The 16440-nt window shown below is 38.8% G+C and overlaps 1 protein-coding gene across 1 annotated transcript in view; it reads left to right on the top strand.

The window, feature by feature from the left end:
* Positions 1-768: 768 nt before the first annotated feature.
* The window catches only part of ctnna2 (catenin (cadherin-associated protein), alpha 2), a 319620-nt gene continuing 303948 nt past the window's right edge, over positions 769-16440 (top strand). Inside the window, exon 1 of the mRNA XM_041036605.1 lies at positions 769-932. The gene's annotated coding sequence lies outside the window, so the exon portion shown is untranslated. The remainder of the gene's footprint in view (positions 933-16440) is intronic.

Below are 16440 nucleotides of genomic sequence, written 5' to 3'. Positions count from 1 at the left end.
AACCAATCAGAGCAGGGTAGAGTTTCTAAAGAGACAGTTAGAGAATATAGCATCAACCCACCTTTACACATCTATTGAATAAACTCTGAATTGACTTGGGTTCTTTTGCAATCACAAACATGAAGTGCTTCAGTAATCTCAAATGTCATTGTGTTTTGTGAAATGTTGTGTTTTGACCCTCAGAGCCACCGTACAAACGCATTCAAACATAAATATAATACGCCTACATTCATAATGTCACTTGATGTCCGTCATAAAACAATAAAAGTAAAAAAAAAAAAAAGAAGTACCGTAATGGCCATATTTATCAGCTGCCAACTCTACAGCGAATGCTTTAACAATAGTTCCACGAAGTGTCTTTCTTCTTCTGTCTTTCTGTAAAATGTATATGGTTTCTCTCTAAACGTATAATCATATTAACACAGTTAGACTATTTGTTATAATATCATTACAGCTGGAATCAGCACACACACACCCTCCCAAAATAAAATGTGTACACGGGTAGGGCGTATCATGGGGGCACATCCTTACGCCAGGAATCACGCATGCGTCAAAGACGGAGACTCTCCAGATTTGACAACCCTGGGATCCACCACACAGCCCACTATATTGCAAGGCGCTCAGCTACTAGCGCACCATCATCTGCACCTGCCTACTCTGTTGTTGTGGTTGGAGCGCTGGGAGGGGTCATTATTTTGCAGGGAGCCGTAGGAGGAGGAGGCATTTCCGAGACGCCGACAGAAGCGTGTAGCCTCAGATTCAGCACCACAGCGTTGAGGAAAGCGTCCGGATTGAGTCGATTTTCACTGTTCACTGTGGCTTAACTGAACAGGAGGACATCGTGTTTTTTTGGGGGGGGGGACTACTCAGTGAAACCAGGCGCTGTACACAGTTTGTGGACCTGCAAGAAGTGCCATCTCCAACGGTTAAAGGTGCGTTATTAGTTGGTTGCTGTGGTTTGACAGCTGGGGGGATTTTTTTTTTCCTTTTTGCTAGCAGCCCGGTAGCATTACACTTGCTGCACTGACCCGCTGCTAACATTAGCTCATAGGCGAGGTCCGGCTTTTCATTCATCATTGTGCTCTAGCTAGTCGGCGGGGTAACTAAATAAATCCCCGAAAGCACCGAAATACTTTGCATTTACTTTGTATCACAGCGGCGTTTATTTGCAGAGCTGCTGGCTATTTTCGGTAGCTAACATCTCAGTGTCGCCCACTCTGCTAACGTTATCCAAACCGCACTCCGAGCACTGCTATCCAGTGAGCCGAGTGCTGAAAGCCTGCTCCGACTGACTTAGGGAGCCTGTCGGGCAGAGACAAGCTAAAGCTGCTAGGCTAGTGGAGCGGCTAAGCTAATCGACACCGGCGTCTTTTATGCTATTAAAATAACGATCCAACATCTGCGTTAAAGGCTGTTTGATCGTTCAGATGCTGCTTAGTAATTTTTCAGTTTCTTCACTCGCGTATAGACCGTTTAGCTTCTTCCTCTCGTGTATTTGCAGCGCTCCTAAATTTCTTTTGATAATTTTTGCCTCTTTGTTTAATTGACATTCTTACGCACGGTTTAAATAAACTCGCCGCTCGTTGTCTGCCGCAGCTGAATTACAAGTCATGTCAGTCTTTTGCAAATGGTTTTGAATTCTTTATTGCGCCTTCCTGCTCGACTCGGTGAGCGAAGTACACATCCCGTGCCTTGCCTCACCCTGCAAGTGCAACGTTACTTTATAGTCAGGTCTCTGTTAGCTCTTTTAACAATGAGAACAATTAGTTTAAGTAAGCTGGCAGACTGCGGATAACACAGCTGATTCAAGCCTTGCAATTTTCAGTGTCAGCTGTCCCACACTGTACCAGTACGGCAAATAATGTGCAAACAGAGTTGGCATATTCAGCTAAAGCACTCATGAAAAATCTCTCCGTAGCCTATGTTCAGTCTGTTGTTGAGTGATAAATACCTTCTGACTGCCATCTGAGTCACACACTGCTCCTGCGGTTAAAATGTTCTCCTATTCATTAGCTGTTGCAAAATTGGAACTGATCAATGGGCTTTGTTCACGTGTTGTGGTGGGCTTGTTGGCGTACATGTATCGTTCGGGGCCAAGTGCACTCAACTGTGTTGTATAGCAGCAGGAGTCAGCCCAAAGCTTTTGTGACCGAGTGTAAGTTAGTGTGCCACAGTCTCTTCCTGTAACTGGAGATATGGAATCCCAGAGGCCTCTAGGGGTCACATAGTGGCTGTTTTTAGAATCTGAACTTTTGATTGGCACGGAGGCATGCTCGGACTCACTGTCATGGGCGGTATGGGTCTCTGTCTTTTCCTCCATATGTTTACCCCGTCATTTTATTAGCTAGAGGACAGGACAGCTTGGAAGGGAAGAGGCTGAAAGGATCAGTAGCACTTTATTTTAAGTCCCCCCATTTAGCTTGTATCAGCAGTGTGTGGATATTTATTATTTAAAATTTAGTATTATTACAACTGTGTTTCACCATATTGTCATCCATCAAGTTTATACAGCATTTCAATAGAAAGAGTGTCCATAGGAAGAGTTATAATTGTTTAAAAAAATAATAATAAAAACAGTCTTTTACCACTCTATATTAGTGCCTTAGAAACCATTTAAATGTTTATATTTTGCTTATAAATGTTAAATTGTGGGACCTAAAAGTGAGCTGATACTGAAGAATATGACAAATATGTTTTAGTGCATTCATAATATCACTTGATGTCCATCACAATACACTGAAAAAAATAAATTAATCTAGAGATGCAACTAATGACTTTCATAATCAAATAATTTGTTGATTATGTTTTGGTTAATCATTTTTATTAAGTCTAAAACATTTTGAAAAATAGTGACTAATACAAGGTGATTTCTCTGTGCAGCAGCAAATCTTCACATTTGAGAAGGTGGAGTCAGCTATTGTTGGGCATGTTTTGCTTGTCAAATGATTGAAAGGACTTTCATAACTGCTGTCAATTGTCCATGCCTCAGTCAATTGTCCATCTCTCAGTCACTTAGTCACGATCATTTTAGCCTTTTCTATCCTTTGACGCTGCAGAAAGTTGCAATCATTTTGCTTAACAAGACCTATATAAACTGCTAAATATGCCTTTTACTCAATATTAACTAGAGGCAGACAAGGCAAGAGCTGTGACTCCAGGCTGCCAAGCATGGACAGACTCCTCTCTGCCCTTTGGGAAATAACTGCATATGTGTATTGCTGTCTAACCATCTGCTTAAGACAATCTTTTATGCAAGGCTTATTTGTTTAACCTTTGGGATAATTTTTCTGTCATTTTACAGTAGACTACGTCCATATTCAAAATTATGCTGTTGCATTAGATTAACCAATGCTATGCATGCTTTAGTAACAGACAATTTTTTTATTTTTTTTTTTATCAGTTTCATCCCCTGGACAGACTTAACAATTTGCTTTGATTTTAGAAAGTAGAACACTTGTGAAGGTACAAAGGTAGCACACTGGACCTCGCTGGTGTCAAAAAGATTTGTCCCTGATGGAGGAAATCAGTCTAGTTTGAACTAGTTCTGTTTCTGAAATGGGATTATTTTTAGCTAGTATGTAGCCTATCTTAGTCCTCATTCCTCGTTTGATAATACCAAATTACACGCTTTGACAGCCACCTGCATGTAATCATCAAAATGTTTTGGCTCGTTTACTGTATAGCATTTGCAGTATAAAGCCTGTTTCTGTTTCTGGGGATAAAGAAAAGCCATAATTTATGAGTGAGACTGTGCAATCAATGGTAGTCAGGAGTGCATTGTGTTCCCCGTCTCCCTGGAGAGGAAGCGATATTGGCTGAACACCATGGAACCCCCTGTTGTTGTACTGAAGCAGAGCTTTAAGGTAGCCATGGCACCCCTGCTAACTGGAACAGGATTGCCTCTCCTCTTAGGCCGTCTCTCTCGCTCCAGCTCTTGCACAAATGTTTGATACTGTTTAAGAGATGAGAGATGAGGCAATAGAAACAACACCGAATAATCAATAGTTTGTAGAGCTTTTGTCTGCCACATCAATTTTTAACTCTCCTAACCCCAGGGGTTTGTATTACCCTATGCTGCAATGTGGAACTGACAGCAAACACTCTCACCAGGCTTTTAGCTAAGCATGTATTTCCTTGTGTTCTCAAGACAACATATTTCATACTTGGTCTCAGTGAAAGTACAGGTGACAACTATTCTATGTTAAGTTCATTGCTAGAAACAGAGTGAAATATGAGTGATGAAGATTGCTTTATGATGTATGTCTTGCTGCATATAACTTCCCAGTTTCTTGTCATTGTCAAACACCTGCTACATGATCCTTCTCAGCAAAATGTGACATATGATAGATTTGTTAGATTAATCTGCTGTTTCCCTAACTGTTTATGTGACAGTATCCCACTTTGGACCACGGAGACAATAAAAAAGAAAAGAGCACTTTATTGTTTCGGGGGGGACAATAAAGTAGATGATCCAGCAGTGCTTGAAAGTATAGTGTCAGCAGCAGTTTGGTGCAGCAAGAAAGAATGAGGTTATTCGCGCAAGTTCCTTTTAATGTCTGTTAGTGTGCCACACCCACTGTCACAATACTCAAAAAAAGGGCTGTTGCAGCCAGAGTTTATATTGTGAAAACCTATCTTTATTCTCTGTAGGACTATCATTAAAAAAATGAATCCATCCCCCCGTCCATCCATCCGTTGTAAGTCTGGGGTGGGTGTGGTTTCACCAAGAAACTGCTCACAAAGCATTATATGTCATCAGAAGTCAGCCAGGTGTTCTGTCTGTTTCTCGTGATACTGATAAATTTTTAATAAATGAAAAGTGCCAAAGTATGTGCTGCCCTTGTGTCATCACATCTTTACTTGTATAGAAATATTTAATCAAATTTTAATATCTTATGCGGCTCAGATTGTATTCAGGTTGCAGCTTAGTGATAATAGAACTTCAGGGTCAGAGGAATCCTGCCCCTTTTGGCCAACAAAAGCTGCTAACACATCTGCACGGATTTGTAAGGTGGATTCATGTGAGGTTTACTTGATAATGCGGTGTCCAGGTCTCCTACAGCACACTGATCTGCCATGGCTTGTATTGTTTTCACGCAGCTAGTTAGCTTGTGCATTTGCTAGTGGTGAGTTTATGTCATATGGCTTGGCGATACAGCTTTTATGGGCTGAATTGCAGCATTGACTCATCAGGCTTTTAGTGTAAGCAAGTACCTCTACACAAAGTGGTCAGTCACATGTGATGAGAAACTCTGCATAAAATAGATTTCTTGAAGGCCAGCGGGTAAAACAAACTCTTAATTTGCATTCTGCTATATACTTTACTCATTTTTATTTTTATAGGAAATTTCAATGATGTGGATTCATATGGAAAATGACAGTGACACTCCAGTCTTATGGGTCATTACTTTTGACAGTAGGGAGGGAAACTGTTAACAGTGTGTTCACATCTACTTCGTCAGTATTTGTTGTGTAGGCCACTGGCTTGTTAAAAAAAAAAAAAAAAAAAAAAGTGTCATTTCAAAGTTCTACCACTTTAGTAGACAAATCACATGACATTTCAGAAATCTCAGCAGCTGTGATAATAGGTTTTTGAAAAGTATATGTTTACAGTTGATTAAAAAAAATTGATTAATGACGTTCTTAAAGCTCTCAGATTATTGGTGTTGGGTTTGTGCTGATTTCAAGAAGAAGGTTTATTGTCATCTGCACAGTACAAAGCAGCTGTTCACACTATGCGATGATATTCTTTTTTTGCCACTCTCCCTTCACACATTGCTATATAAAAAAAATAGATCTTACAAAAGTAAAAGTAAAAGAAGGGGTGAGAAAAGGTGAGGGGTGAGATGAGAAAAGAGGTGAAATGTATAAAAATGTCAGGACGTGTCAGACTACCTCAGAAGTGGCTGATGGGCCTGAGACTCCTGAGGATTAAAGGAAAAAAGATGTGACATTTGTTGTACATTAAAGATCACTTCTTATTTCTAGATTTTCAAGATCAATTTCGTCTCATATGAATATATAGTGTCATATAATCCCGTATTATGCTGTAAACCAAAGTGGCCTTAATTGCCTTTCAAAGGTGTTTGACATAGCTGATGGTGGGTGATGGCATTCTTAGACTATACAATAGTCTTTTTGTGCCATGAAGCACTTACACTTTGCACTTCTATGCATATCTTAGGTTACGTTTCATAATTGAATAGTTCTCTGCATGGAGTGTTTTAAAACCTAGCTGTTCAAATGGTACTATTTCTGGTTTAAAAGTGACCCTTTTTAATGATAGATAAGCTGCTCTGTTAAAGCACTGGGTGAGAGCACATTGTTGTCATCAAATGTTTTTTCTAAAAGCTTCCCACTCTCCATCCACAGGCATTATTTTAGAAGTCCACCTCTGGTCCTATGTTACCAGGGTTAAGGTTAGGATCAGATACTGGTTATGGGATTAAGATCTAAATGTTAGGAGTTAAGTGAAGTTTGTAGTCATGCCAACCAGTTTTTCTTGAGGTATGGAAACTCAGACTGCTAAGTACAGGTCCAGTGCTTATGATAAGGAACCTCCAAGATGTTTAGGGTTTATCTTACAACTAGTATTGTACTATTATATCATGTTAGACACTTTGGCTAATATACTTGAGTTATGTGCATTATTATTTTGTATGTTATGTTCTTTGGAACGTAGAGTCCTGGGAACATGCAGTAGATGCTCCCACTTATTTGACTGGTGGCTTTTATTGATCAGGTGTTGGAGTTCTTTCAAACTAGCAAAGCATGGAAAACCAAGAAACACTCTTAAAAAATTTAATTTGTTCTTTGATAACAGCTTTAATTAAGGGGTGAAATTACCTGTGATAAAGTTTAGGCATATCAGTGGAAAACACACAGAGAGCGAGAGGAGAAGGAGTTTGTATCGCCTAAGAATTGAGAGTTCTCCGTGAGCAGACAGCACCTTTTCTCACTGAGACGTTGTAAATGGAGTGTGATGCCAAGCTGCTGCCAAGCTTTTTCTCTACTGTTTTAATGATTCTTCCACCAGCCTCCCACAGATGTCACAGTCCTTGCAGAAAAATTATTGATTTTGACAAAATTGAATTGTTAATAGTATTTTTTCTTTTGATGGTCGGCGGCCCCATCAGTTCTGAGTCTATGAAGTGACAACAAAGCCTTTTTTTTCGCAAGTACCGGCAGAAACACCTGAGCTAATTCCCAGAATTTATCCGGCTGATGTGGATCTGTTCATCACCTTTATTGTGATCTATGTCTCACTCAAAGAATTTATATTATTCATGCAGACTGGGATGGTCTGAACGTCTTAGAGTTGGAGCTGCATGTCCAAGTCACTTTGAAACTCGTAGTCATGGTAATAAATGGTTTCACAGTGGTCAAGTATTGCTTGACTTTGTTCCTGGAAGCTGTCATAACGATGACTGTTTTATATATAACACCAAGATTCCCGTCATGTTAACATGATAACATGATAAGTATTAGTACAGTATTTGATAGTTGGGACATGTGAAAATTACCCAGGACACTTACACATACAGGCAAGTCATCCTGTTCCCTGTTGGTTATCGCAGTTTACATTAGCTTGTTTTCCTTTGTGAAAACTACAGTATTCCTCTGGGGTGATTATGATATGAACAAAATATAATTATTTACTACCTGTCAAGACTTTAACAAAGTTATAAGAGAAGAAGAGTGGGTGCAGATTTTCAGTCATGGACTGAAACTAGTTTCCTTCAGCCTTGACAGTGAAGAGATAAGTCTCAGTTCCATAGAAACAGGCATTTGGTGAATTTTGTGTATGTAACATGTAGGAATTAATGAATGGACACTAACAATGCAGTTTGGTGAACTGTGGTTAATGTTTGTGCAAGCACTCAGGGACTTTCTCACTTGCACAGTGGTTGTTTCTTTAGCCATGAGAGGTCAGGTTAACACACTCCTGGTAGTAGAAAGTTCTCTCTCTTTTTCTGTTGCGACTCTGTCCTCCATTGTGCCACCTTATTGTTTTTGATTCTATCAAAGGCAAATCTGTCTTGCTAGAGGCCATTCAAGTCTCCCATCCTCTCAGTTGTTCTGTTCTCCCGATTCCTCGCTATTCTCTCTCACACTGTCTTCCACCCCCACCATAGATGACATCTGGGACCAGTATGGGCTCCTAAGTATTGGCCCAGCTCCTCCCCCACAGTGTGTGTGCTCTGTCTTGGTGCATTAACTTTCCTATTGTTAGGTGACTGCTTTTCTTCTCTCCTCTTACAGAAAATCTATACGCTGACCAGTGGAGATTCTAGGATTTGACATCCAGGCCTTAGCATAGAAGCTTGGCACGGGAGGCTGGGGACAGATCATTTTTTTTGTTTTCAGAAGTTAAATACGTATATTTCATTCAATTTGAAATGAACCTCTTAAGTCAAGATAAGATAGATCTTTTCTATAAATAAACCAAAAACTGGGGTGTTAAAGGCTTAGACTGTGCCAGCTGCTTACTGATTATCCCAGAAATGCCTAGCAGTGCAATGAGTGCATACATTTTTCAGTGTCTTCTGCACTTTCTCAGAATTTTTCCTCAGATGTTTGTATAGTTTGTTTCCTGTTACACTTTCTTTCACTGCTGCAGTCATTCACAGTTACCAGTAAACCCACTATTTTATCCTGTTAAATTCTTCCCATAGTATACATTATTGTGAACTTGTCAATTAAGATTTCTTTTTTACTGTTTGTAGCTGAAAGGTAACAACACGTATGTGTAGGACATGAAATAATTGACATATAAATACTCCTTCTGTCCTTTTCAGTTGGCATGGAAACTCTGGTAGCCAGGAGCTAGCATTTTGCATGAAGATTGAGGTTACAATGACTTGTTTAGCTGCCTCGATCTCATTCATGCGTGCCACCAGATTTGTGGACACTTTTCTGATGCAATTCTTCTGCCTCTGACACAGGTCGTTGATACTATAAATCTCTGATTGGCATGGTTGTGTGTTGTTTTTTTTTTTGTTTTTTTTTTTAAACAGAAACAGCTGTCAGTGAGCACAAAATGTGGACAGCGATGGTAGTAGCTCGTCAATTTCATTGTACAAGATGAAGAACCGCTGTTCTGTATTTTTAGATATTTCCCAGGAAAATGTATATATGAAAATGATCAGTTTTGTTTTGTTTTGCGCTGAAATTGCTATTATTAGTGTTGACATGTTGAGACAAGCTCCTTCTAAAACTTGGAAGACTCCATGCTGACGTGATGCTAAACAGTGTCAAGATTGTCTATTGCTACCTTTTACAGTAATCCTCCATCCTCTGTCTCCTGAAGCCAACACACATCCTTATAATGTCTACTACTACAATATGCTGGGCTGTTCTGAAGATATTAGAATAGCATTGAAAGCATAGAAAAAATTAGCCTAGCAAGGTCGGTCATGCTGACATGTTGAACAACCATGAAAGAAGATTTATGGAATGCAGTCTCTCATTCATTTTCGTCTACCTCTTAAAATTACTTCCTCACTTGTCAAGCATGGATTGTGTAGTTGAAGTAGTTGCATACTTCTGTCTTGTCAAAAAAAAAAATAAAAATAAAAGCTGCTGTTGGACACAGTTTTTGACAGGACATTTGACAGGACATCAGAATGACACTTTGAATCTCAGTTGTAAAAATGATCAGACATTTCACTTCTTCAGTGATTTGAACCCTCCATCCCAAAAGGCACATAACACATTGTGTATAATTTTATATGTCTATAGCTTGAATTTATTTCTGTTTTTCTGTTGAAATACAGCATGTGCCACAGAACAGCAGATGGCTGTGCTAAATTTCTGTAGTATAGTATTTCAAGATGAAATATAACTTAAATACAGCCATAAGTGAAAATAAAAGGGGTTTAAGTCAAGTCCGTTTTGTCATATAGCTCTAAATCAGTTTCAGAAGCGTTCACATTCTGTAAACCTATGAATGGAAGTGGAAACAATTGAAAGAGACTTTTTTTAGTTATTGAGTAAATGATTTTGAGCTTGTAAGATAGCATTTATGTGCATTGTTTATAATTGTACACCACTCTCACATAAACCCCATGCCTGATGTGGGATTATAAATCTGTACTCAACCTATGCTCGACCCATTTATACTAGACTGCTGTCGTGGGTTAATCCCATGACAGTATACAATAGTCATTAGCTGTTTACATTCTGTTCCTGTGAAATACTTGCTGCAGTTAACAGTGGAGACAGAGTATTGTAGGTAGAGAGAGCTGAGGTGTGTGAGTTTCTTTTTTTTCCTGTCACCTTTGGAGCATTAATGCAACAAGCTGCGCTCTAGAGTCACATTCAATTTTCCAAGATTAACAAGGGCAGAATTTATTGTTAAGAGTGTTATAAGTCACAACCAATATCTACTATAGTATTACAACTATTCTATAATCATTCTATTGCAACAAATAATAATCCCATAGTATTCCTTGTTTCAGATCAAAGCTGAGCATTGTCTGCTGCGTTGAGGCCAGGGTTGCAAAGCCAGGTCAGATGACACTCATTATCCCATTCATACTGATGGCAAATGCATTATCACCAGAACACTTTTCTGTAATGGATATTAGAAACCTCTTTGGCTTAACAAAGTGCAGAAAATGGTAGCAGCTGCCATAGGTCAGAATGGAAAGTTTTTAAATTCAACTTGTATCAATAGTGTTTAACAAATAGATGTTAAATGAGTGCTTGAAAGGACTGCACCGAATGATCAGAAAAGCAAAATCCTGCCTGCAAGGCAGGAGATTAACAAATTGATTAATGACTAAAACTCACTTGGATAGGGCTGTTTTCACAGTATGGATAGACTGTGTGTGATGTATTTTTCTCAGATAACAAAAATGTAGACTTTACAAGATTAAAGGCAGTGGCGGAAGAAGCATTCAGATCTTTTGCTTTTATGTTTACATTTGGCGTTCCTCACCAAAGAATCCTATTTCCAAGGTCATTCCTCATAAAACATTTACGAAGCGGATTAAAAAAAATATTTTATAACCTGTATTGTTTACATTCATGTTTAGTTGCTTGTAATCTCCCTCTTCCTTGCCTTTTTGGTGCATTGCTTTATTTGTTAGCATGTGTGCATGCAATATACAAAAAGAAAAAAAAAACATTACTCCATAGAGTTACTGGTAGTTAAAAAGTCTTTTAACACTCTGCTCCTTGGGCATTTGATATGATTCCTGCAAGACTGTGAGTCTTGAATCATGTGCAAGTAATTAACACAATTGTTTTAAATCTGATCATTTTGGCTCAGAAATGTGATTACAGTGGAAAGCAGTCATCTCCTCTGCTTTGGCCATTTTATGTCGACAGATAAATTGCAGGGTAGCTGTAGTAAGAGAGGGAATGGTCTGTAATAGCCCTCCAAAGGGAAGTCTGAATGATATGTGCTCTAACAGTGCATAGCCATGCATTTAAGCGTTCTTTTTGGGAATTAGTTGGGCGGTACCCAAGTGTTCATCATATGCTTTGACTGCAACATCAAACCAGTACATCCCACCAGGTATACACTGATCATCTGCTTTGAGATTGCCATTTTTGACATTCAGTCTTGTACATGGACCTTATTTTGTGTTTTTGCAGGTTATCAAATCACAGTTATGTCTACTTAAACTCTGTGAGTACATGGATAAATACACTGATAATTAAAACACAAATATCAAATACATGATATGTATGTACATTTTTTTAAAGTACAGAAGGTGCTATGTGCAAATGTGCAGAAGAGGCATTGTCTATCACAGACCACATGGTATCTATAAAGAATTGATGACTTTGTTATATTAGCAGGTTAAAAGCATAACGTGGTAACAAGTACCAAGCTCCAAATAAGGTTGGAAATATGTCAGTGTTACCATAATAGAACAATTTAAAATGTTGAGGCTCTCATAGTCAATCAATTATTTATTTTTTTAATGCATTTCCTAATAGCCATGTTACCATCGATTTCATGTTACTCACTCAATTTATTAACACTGTTGTATAATTAATCCTTAACTCACTGATGCCACAGCATGACTAAAATGTCTTAATTTTTTTTTGAACAATAAAAGACATTCGTTCATTAAGCCTGCATTGCAACAAATGTTTGTCTTCAGTTCGAAAAAGTTAAATGAATGTGAGACATATATCACTTTTTCCCGCACACTTTCTGATTCTAAAGACTGATATCAGTTGTCAGAGAAACATATGGTTCTTATGTAGAGTGTGCAGCAAATAATGTTAGCTGTTTCCTGTACTGGCGCTGTTAGTCACTTGGCTGCAGAAGAGAGGAAAGAAATTCTTCATCCAAGTGCTGCACTGGTTGTTGTACATACTTTATCCCAGTTGGTTGATTCAGGCTCCCGTGTGTGTATGTGTGTAGCTGAGTCATGTGCTGTAAGAACTTACAACTTCCTAGACTTGACAGTAATGATTAACAGAAGCCTTCATGATGACAGAGGCTACCAGTTGCTTTTTTGATGATGACAATGTTTAACAGTCTTTTTGTTTTTTGTGTTAGATTTCTAAAATCAAAACGTGTTGATACAGTGCTGTTCAGCAGTGTGTTATCCATGTATTTTTTTTTTTCTAACAAATCTTCCTTTTCTGTTAATGTTCGTAAGTACTGAGGTAGACACACACAACATATGACATACTCATCTCAGGTCTGTCATTTATAGTGAAGAATGAACAGTAACCTTTGCACTAAGATGGATGCTCGGCCGCATCTGTAGGATGAAGGAGGACAGGGCCCGGTTTTGAAAAGATGGTGTAAAACACATGATCTGACAGATACTGCCTTGTGGGAACAGCATTGTATTCAAACCTGTTTGAGGTGTCCCGATATGGGGTATTTATGGACACGTTTTACTAGTGTTTATTCAGTGTTGCAGGGTATGCATTATATTTTTAAAGAAGGTTTTTGAATCCCTTAGAGAACATGACCGCTTTGAGAATTTCACAGGTTGTGCTCTACTTTGATCAGCCTATTTTGGCCGCTCTGAGAACATGGCTCTGGAGAGCAGCGATATGACAGGTTGAGCCTTGACTTCTGCTTTTAGAGACTCCCCCACTGCTCCACGCAAGCGTGTATCTGCTTAACTTGCTCCGAATCTGGGTCAGCGCAGTGTTGGCATATTAACTTTCCATAATAACAAATGACAGGGATTTTAGTCACAAAGTTTGTGTCATATGGTAAAGGAGCTCTGATGCCCATTTTATGCAGTGCAAGCAGAGTTTTAACTTTTGAATATTTTTATCTGTGACAAATATGCGTGTATTTGCAAAACTGCAGGGCTAAGAATATTCTGAGAAAAAGAACCCAGTCTTTCTGAAAACCCACAACATATTAAAGGCATTTTACCCTCATGTTGTAGTGAGACTGAGAATCAGCTGAACATTAACTAACTTCATTGGGAGTCCGCCTCTCTTGGCACATTGTTTTGCAGAACTCGGCTCATGTCTGTGTCTGTGAACAGATCTAGCAATAAATTCAAATCTTTGATCCTTTTGAGTTTTAAAAGTGAAATAATAACAAGCTCTCAGTCTCAAGGACTGTCTTGTTGTGCTCAGAGTTTTTGGCATTCTTTAAACATCTTGTCTGTGTCTTTGTAAAGAACTGTTCTGTGGTGAGGCAGCTTTCCTTAGCAACACAGTTTCACAGGAACACAACAAAGCTTAAAACTGCTTCCTGTGACTCTTATGAACGAGGGTTTAATTATAGCTAATTGTATGTTCAAGCATTAACCTCGTTGCTTTATGCTTTTTTTTGTTATGTAAATTGTGTGTTGCTGCTAAATGTAAGTAAACATTAGGTATTCAGAAATACTAAACCCTGCTTGTTTTAGCACTTGATTTGACCTTATTTCTCTGCTCCCTGAATGCTTATCATGTATTAACCTCATTTGTTAATACAGTCATGGTAGTGACGTTAATCCACGCCAACATGGACTCACAGAGGGAGGAGTCTTGATTTGGATTCTGCCTTTAAGACCACCAGATGAGACGTGATCAAAGATGATGACCCCCAAAGGAGTGAATTGAAATCACAATGTAGTACACTTACTGAGCCCTGAATATGCAGTTGACGTACTTGAGATGCATGTGTGAATGAATCATGAGTTTAACATAAATTACTTAATTTGAATGACGTTGCTTTGCTCGAATGACATTTCCCTCTGTTGACTCACTGTACCTCACTGATTTTACACATTGAGCAGTTGCATATTATGTGACATGCAGATATTAAGGTTCTAGACTACATTTGCATCTAGATCTCCATCGAAATAGTCATACCTCTGTGCAAACATGCTGATGGGCTAAGGTGGCCGTGATTTATGGGGGATACCTAAATTATATCCAGAATATTAAAGCTTTGTGTAAGGCCGAACAGAGCAAATTCTAAAGTGAATGACATAAATGTCATGGCTGTTTCACCGTGGCTCTCAAATGGCCATTTACATTTATTTTGTTGCAGTGTCATTTATATGGAAAATGTAATGAAATTTTGCAGGGTCACTCAGAGTTGGTAGGTGCATGCATCACCAGGTTTGGCTGCAGTTACAGACAGCATTCAGGAGTTATGGAAATAATATCAAATAGGCTGTGTCTATAAAAATTTGGCAAACAACTATGGGGGAAATGATGTGGTGTATCTAAAAACAAATGAAAAGGCTTTTTCAGGGACATCCAAATTCATATTAATATTGATGATTGGAGACATTTCTTAGGAGTGGTGGTGATAAAAAAAAATGCTAAAAATTGCAGCTGGTATGAAATCCGTTTATGAGGAAATGGGCATTGCCTACACTGATATAGTCATCTTGGAAAAAAAAAAGACAAATCACAAACACAACCTTGTTGTAAGAGGTATGAATGGCTCTATAGTTTGTGGCATTTGATGAATTCTGAAGACTGTAAAAATCCAGCCATCCATTCATCCATTTTTATCTGCTTATTCTTTTCATAGCTGTGGGTGGGCTGGAGCCTAACCCAGCATGCAGTGACCTGGACAGACCGCCAATCTGTCAGCCACACACACACACACACACACACACACACACACACACACACACACACACACACACACACACACACACACACACACACACACACACACACACACACACAATGGGGAGTTTAGAGTTTCCAGTTTACCTCACCTGCATGTCTCCTCACTGTGGGAGGAAACAAAAGTTGAAGCAATACTCATTATTATGTACATTAATAAAAGCTTTTAGTGGAATAACATGTGAGTTAAGGTCTGCCAGGTTTGAATTAGAAATATGCTGATCTCTGAAGCTGTATGTATGTGACTTCCTGTTAGGGACTGTGAGCACGCTGCAGTAGCAGATGGAGCAGTGACAGAGGGCAGGCTGAATGATGCCTCTCAATAGGAGGAGCAGTTGGCTGGGTGCAGCAGATTGTGTTTTGAGTTAATAGATGGAGAGAACACTTGATTTTGATGTCCTGGTGTTGTGATAATGTTAATAATTAAACCAAAGTATTCAAATGTGTGACCATAAACAGACAAACTACATAGAATGTGTTTTACAGTCAGTCACTGAATGGATATACTGGATTACTGGAGCACATTGATGCAGGTGTGCTCAGGTAGACAGATACTAAGATGAATATCAGTACTTGAGATATAGACTGCCCCAATTAATTTAACGCAACTAGAGATCAAATGAATAACACATTAGTGTGAATGGTTTTATCAGTTTCTAGGAATGATAAAGTTTATCTGGATACAAAACTCTCTATTGCCCTGTTGCAGAATCCCTTCAAATCAAGCATATGGGTCCCTTTATGACTAATGATATTTTGTCCAAAAATCAAGCTCCCAGTAATGATGCTTAATCTAATATGTATGTAGTGCAGTAGTGCCTCTAACTACAAGACCAAGACCACAAACATCACGTGGTGAAGACAGCAGGGGGTTTTCTGTTTTTTTTTGTTTTTTTTTTTGAGAAAGGCTGACAGTGTTGAATAGTACAAGTCACTGCCATCTGTTTTCTTTGGTATTTGCCAGCAGACTGCTGGATGGGGTGGCTCTGTATGAGAGGTGTTCAGTCAATACAGACAGACACACGAGCAGAGCTCTGACTCAGCAGAATATCTGTCTTAACTGTCACCGCTGTGTTTGCCTGCTTTGTTGAGACGCACTGATCATCCTGCCACAGCTTTTTTTTTTTTTTTTTTTTTTTCAGTCAGGCATCTTAAACACCAGAGTTACAACAGAGAGCCTCAAGATTTATTTTTACTCCCATTAAGATTACTATACATCAATCATTTTTATCAAAACAATACAAGGGGCAAGGAAAACATCAGTATAAGCAACCACAGATAAATTTACAAGTCCACACAAGATCCAGTAAAGAATACTATGTAGACACTACCTTTAAGCTCAGAATTGTCAGATAGTGGAACTTAATC

Source organism: Toxotes jaculatrix, chromosome 4 (assembly GCF_017976425.1).
Source record: "Toxotes jaculatrix isolate fToxJac2 chromosome 4, fToxJac2.pri, whole genome shotgun sequence".
Taxonomy (NCBI): domain Eukaryota; kingdom Metazoa; phylum Chordata; class Actinopteri; family Toxotidae; genus Toxotes; species Toxotes jaculatrix.
This window is presented reverse-complemented; position numbering and strand designations above follow the sequence as displayed.